General features: G+C 38.2%; 1 long non-coding RNA gene across 2 annotated transcripts; it reads right to left on the bottom strand.

Moving 5' to 3' along the window:
• Positions 1 to 3,104: 3,104 nt before the first annotated feature.
• Positions 3,105 to 6,088, bottom strand: LOC145070239 (uncharacterized). 2 transcript variants are annotated; one of them, XR_013689871.1, is made up of 6 exons: positions 5,277 to 6,088; positions 5,105 to 5,194; positions 4,765 to 4,874; positions 4,184 to 4,259; positions 3,368 to 4,051; positions 3,105 to 3,277 (listed from the first exon to the last, which is right to left on the bottom strand). It is a non-coding gene; the product is annotated as an uncharacterized LOC145070239 (long non-coding RNA). The 2 variants fall into 2 exon arrangements; XR_013689870.1 differs by having other exon boundaries at positions 4,765 to 4,877; positions 5,277 to 6,080.
• Positions 6,089 to 6,392: the final 304 nt, after the last annotated feature.

Raw genomic sequence — 6,392 nt, forward strand, 5'->3', positions numbered from 1 at the left:
ATACCATACAAACATATAAAGCACATACCGGGCCTTGCCCACTGCATCAGATCGAGGTCCAGAATAACTGGGGCCTTGCCCCCTACATCGGACCGAAGTCCAGACTAAATGGGGCCTTGCCCCCTGCATCGGACCGAAGTCCGGAACTGACTGGGACCTTGTCCCCTTCATCGGACCGAAGTCCGGACTAGCTGGGGTCTTGCCTCCTGCACCGGACCGAAGTCCGGAAACTGACTCGGACCCTGGTCCCCTGCATCGGACTGAAGTCCGGACTAACTGGGGCCTTGCCCCCTGCATCGTACCGATGTCCGGAAACTGTCTCAACATAGCATAGCATAAACATATCAACTAGCATGAACACATATACTGCATACTGCATTGGGCCATAGCCCGGAACACATAACACATAAATCTTGTCTGAGCCACGAAGGCATCAAACATACTAACTACTGCATTGAACCGAAGTCCGGAAACTACTACTAACTAAACGGGCCGGCATTATGGCCTTAGACCCGTTCCTACTGGAAGGAAAGCTCACCTGAACTGCTGTAGTTTTTGCGGATACCCTTTTGACTGCTATCAGACACTCTCGAACTGCTGCTCTAAAAACTCCCCGATCTACTAATACCAAGTATAACACTTAGTCTAACTGTCCTCTAAAAGTCAAGTCAACTCTGTCAAATTCAAAGTCCTGGTCAAAGTCAACCCTCCAGACTGACTCAACTCGTCGAGTCATCCCATTGACTCGTTGAGTCCTTATATTCTGAAACTCTATATTGCGACTCAACTCGCCGAGTTACCCCAAGACTCGTCGAGTTCAACGATCTCTGAGTCCCACCCTGCTCAACTCACCGAGTCACCTCCCGACTAACTGATTCGAGGCTTAACCAAAAAAGATTTGAGGTTCTACGACTAGACTCGCCGAGTCCAAGGCAATCTTCAACAGACTCGCCGAGTTGTTCTTCCAACTCGTCGAGTTCCTACCTATCTTCATCCAACTCGCTGAGTCCTCCCATGTGACCCGTCGAGTTCCTACGCGACTCTAAGTCTGATATCTAGCCCGACTCGTTGAGTCATCTCCCAGACTCGCCGATTACTTTCGAGTATTCTCATAATCTCGAGTCACAAAGATACTCCTTTGCTCCAAACAATAGATCTGGGTTCCTAGAGTCCATTAGCAACATAAAGTTGCTACCTTTACGTGCCTCTTGTCTCATAATACCAAACCCAAGCTAGAAAGGAACTTAACTCATGGGAAAAAGGCTTTTGCATAGCAACTAACAGGGCTTTCTGCATCTTTGATCCAAATAGAGCTCAGATCTGGAGTTTCAACTCCAGATCTAACTTGTGCACCAATTTCTCATCACATACTCTCAATGAAACCCTAAAACTTCATGAAAGATGGATCTAGAAAGGAGAAAGCCAAGGATAACGATTCATTACCTCCAAATGCTCTAAAAAGTTCCACCAACTCTGGATCCAAGGCCTCCTCTTGCACCACTATGAATCTCTTCTCTTCCAAGCTTCAAATTACTTCACCAATGGTAGATCTTGCTCCAAAAACGGTTATGGTGGCTAGGGTTTGGGGTTCTGGACTATAGGGCTACAAATGAGCCCTATGGAAGAGAATAAGATGCTTAAATAGGGTACCAAGTCCCGAAATTTGGGTTTCCCAACCTAGACCGGACTCGCTGAGTCCAAACCCCGACTCGTCGAGTCGGTCACTTAATCTGCGACACGGAACCCGCTCCGACTCGTCGAGTTCTTCCTTGGACTCGACGAGTCGGCCCCTTAACTTGTGGTTTTCCTTTCTTTTTTTGGCCTTTCTGATTTCGAGTGTGACAATATAATTCATAATATTATAAGTGTTATACACGTATAACTGTCTTGTAATACTGTAAGAGACATATTTTTTAAAGGCTGGTGGGTGTCATATCACACTCATCATATTTTTCAAGTGTCATGTCATTTTTCATAATACCCTACAAAAATGGTGGGTGTCATACCTTACTTTATCACAACTATTGTTTTTTTTAGTTGAACAAAACGTAATCAATTAAAAAACATTTGTTTTCATGTTTTAGTTGGATAACATGTAATTAACTAAAACTTCATTAATTGATTACATTCCTAAAAAAAATACATAAAAATGATTGCAATCCTAAAAACGACAAAAAAAAACATAAAAACGACTACAATCCAAAAAAAACGATTACTAACTGTAATATTTTTTCATGATTTCCACTATAGTCTTTAAAACCATATCAAGCTCGTCTCCGAAGAGGTGATCGAAAGGTTTTGTTAAAAATTTCATATCGTGACTTCTTTGCTTCTCCACTTGAACTTGTTGCTTTTCCTCTCTTGATCTTTTTTTCTCCTCCAACTTCTCATTTTCAAAACTCAAAGGACTCTTAAAATTTAAATTATAAATTTCCAAACTACTAGCAACTCTATTTACTTCATCTCCTCTTCCCGTTCCTTATGTATTTGACGACGATCCTCTTTGTCTGCCATATCTCGACGCATTGGACGAACTACTTCTTCAAGCTTGATCTCATCCATTTCGTTCAAATCAACCCCAAAATGTGCATCCGATGAAGTAGTGTAAGTCGTCTCGGAAACTTTGGTTTTGTTCGAATCACCTTCTTTGCTACCATACTCTTTTACCAATTTCGGGTACTTAGATAAAAACCTCCAAATTTCAAGAACCTTGAACGAATTCTTATTATTATCAACAAAAAATTTTTATGACTCGTCTCTAAAATTTGTTCATTACATTCCCCACTTTTCCGTCGAGTTAACAAATTGTAGGCCTGACAATTGGGTTGGGTTCGAGTTGCAGGTCATGGTTGGGCGGGTTGGCGGATCAAAAAATATAAACTCAACCCAACCCATATAATATATAGGTTGGTATGTCACGAGTTAGGGGGTTGAAAACCTCAACCCAACCCAACCTATATAACTCGTTTTAGTATATGGGTTCGCGGGTTCATAGGTTAGTGGGTTGAACTCAATCTGCATAACCCGTTTAATAAATAAGCAACACATTTTAAAAAAATTAAGTTTTTTGACATAAAGTCATAAAGTGATTAAAACCATTAACATCTAAAAAGTGGTTTTCAATATAAAGTCATAAATCTGTTAACATAAAATAAAATTGAAAATAAAAATATTCATATAAAGTGCAATTGTTAAAAAATATCCAAAAACCAATTCGATGATTCATTCATGCTAGAGTTCCTTTTTCTTCCTCCAACATCGATTTCATCATGATGACCTTTAAATAGCAACAATATGCAAAATTAAATTTATGATTTTTTGAAAACTACATAAATGTCGTCTACTATTTGTAGTAAAAAGAACTCACAATTATACGAATACGTAAGGATGCATTCTTCCGTTCTTTGTTCATGAGTAACTCGTGAGTATGTTGTATGTGTCTTTTCTTTTTTATTAGGGCGCTGTAAAAAACTAACCACACGATTATATGAATACGCAAGGAAGGAAATCAAATTTCAATAATAATTAAATATATCTACAATTTGTTAGGCTAGAAACGGTTCCTTCCCCCTTTTTCGTGCGGCAAAACCATACCCGAATAAATCCTTACCGTATTTTTTTGGCACCTCGGTAGGGTGCTTACCGCATACCGCATCTTACCGCGGTATGCGGCACATGGTGCACCGTGTAGCCTAAGTGGTAAAGACATAAATAACACATTTACAATCATCTGTTATATAGGTATAAAATCATGCACTTGTATCGGTATGCTTTGTATTTCATATGTTTATGAAATCAAAAGTCAAAATATGCAATTTGCTAATCAAAATATTGTTAGTAAATTATTAATCTATAATGTTTAACTTTAATTTTAACTAGGGAAGGACCCCCGCTTTGCGGGGGTTAGAAAGTGTTCGGTTAATGTGCAGTAAATAAGATTTTTAATCTGATTCCAAGGCTAAGAACTTGAGGTGTTCCCTTGTAGGTTAGAAAGTGTTTCTGAATCTCCTTCCAATTTGTATTGATCTCCATTAACCTCAGACCTAATAACCTTCATATATCAAAAAATCAACAGAAATTGAGAAAGAATGGGAGAAAGCATAAGTTATGGAACCCACAAAAAACTAAAACCAAACAATCATGAAAACAGAGAAAAAGAAGTTATGGAGCAAATGAGACTCACCTCCTCTTTGGTCAAAGCTGCAAGGTCCTAAAACAGGTAGCTGTCAAAATTGGATACTTGTTTCATCAGGTACATCCTGTGGAAAAAGAAAAATAACCCAGGTAACATAATGTTGTTTATCTTAGTTGCTAACTCGTATGGGTTTATATAATCAGTCTCTAATTCTAAAAAACACATTATCTGCAATAAAAAGATTGTAACTATTAAATACCAAGCATACCCCTCATTGTTTAAACATTAAGAATGCACTAATGGATGTTATATAGGGGCATCTTTAAAAAATCCTTTAAACTTAAATAAAAGTCCACCTATATTTTCAGTTTCATCTAATAAAAAAAATTTATTTTAACTAAATGTATGTTTTTTTTAATCATAACTTGTGACGTTTTTTTTTGTTTATCCGAAACCGGCTTTTACAAAAATGACCATCCTAATCTATGACATATTTTTACAGTTTATGAATAGTTTTTGTTTCTAGAGCTTTTGAATATAATTAGTAATTTAGTTCAATCCAAAAGTGTACAAAACTGAACACCCTAGAAAGTAAAAAGCGGATTTGAAAAGAAAAATGTGTTATGGACCTGTTTTGGAGATGTGGTTGCTACACAATATTGTGTTGTAGTTTAGTGAATATTGTGTTCTCAATGTTCCATCTTTGTCTCCAATACGCCGGAGTATTTGAAAGTATTCCCTGCTGCAGTCCATGAATCAAAATTGCACCCACAATAAGTCATTATATAGTAAACCCCAAAAAAAAATATACATAACATTCTATCAGCATAAGTTGAAGCCAATTAAAAATCCAACCAATAGACATAAAAATTAAGAACCAAAAGTATGGCAGATATGACCTGATACCCAAAGTTGCATTGGAAATTTCCTGTAAAGTTGGAATTTAGTATTCATTTGCCAATAACCTACCTTAATTTGATCAGACATTTCATCAAACGGCTTATAGGCATGTTTCTCGTCCAAATCTAAATCCTTGTTGAGTCTTCCCACTTCTGAAACCTGTAGCCAACAAAATAAAAGTGGGAAAGATAATGAAATCAAATTCATCTGAACATAAAAATGAAAGAAGAAATTTACTTACTTTGAAGACTAAAATGAGAAGGGTGAAGTTCAAAGCTTGAAATGGAGTGTTGATCAATTTGAGGGCTTCTGCCTTCTGAATCATACTGTTTCTTCACCATCTTCATTGTTTGCTCCACACTTGAACCCAATTTCACCATTGAACTATCTTCGCTTCTTTATTGTATCCATGCGTTTTAATTATATCCTCAATTATCACGATTGAATTTATCTCAGAATCAAATCAGATATATTTTTGGCTATGAAGTCGGAGATCATCGAAGCGTGAATCATCAACCAAACCGAAGTGAAAAATATCAAGCTACCGATTTCCTTTACCTCAATTTTTGGCGAGAATAAGGCAACACCAAGTCCGGCGATGACAAGAAGACGTCTGCAGGAGCCCAACGTTGTAAAATAAAAAAGGAATCGGTAAACGATTAGAAGGGAAAGGAACGAAATCAGAGTCGGTGAGAGAAGGCGGTAGGATATATGAACACGGACAGAGGCGGTGGAAGATAAAAAATTGATGGTGCGGTGGAAGCTCAAATGGGGAATGAAGCAGTGGATACTGCTCTTATTGGTTACACTTATGTGTGGAAGCAGCGAATAACACTGGAGAAGAAAAGCAGGAGACGATCGGTGGACGAAAGAAACCGAAGCGGTGATAAAAGAGGTGGGGGCGGTTACCATGGTTGAGGAGAACGGGAAAGAAGCAGAGTGAGATCGAGAGAAACGAAAGTAGATGACCACCAAGAAAGAGAATCACAGGGGAAAAGAAAATAAAGTTTAACAGGAAGAAGACACATGGAAATGGATAGAAATTGACACGAACACATTTGACGACGTCTAGGGCGGTGGGGCGGTGGAGTCAGCCACGTTGAAAAGGATGACGAAAATTTGCAAAATAGCCCCTTGAAATCTAACACACTTGCCAGATAATAAGAAAGAAAAATAGAAGGACGAAAGTTGGATAGATTTTCAACAGTTTACTGTTGAAATCTATCACAACTATAACACCCAACGCAAAATGCAAAATAAAGGAGCAAAAAAATGGGAAAGCCAAACAGCAAGTACATCAAAGTAGAAGGACTCAATTTGACAAAACAGACCATAGAATACTGTAGATAAGGTCCGA

Source organism: Lactuca serriola, chromosome 8 (genome assembly GCF_051521515.1).
Source record: "Lactuca serriola cultivar US96UC23 chromosome 8, Lser_US96UC23_V15, whole genome shotgun sequence".
Classification (NCBI taxonomy): Eukaryota; Viridiplantae; Streptophyta; class Magnoliopsida; order Asterales; family Asteraceae; genus Lactuca; species Lactuca serriola.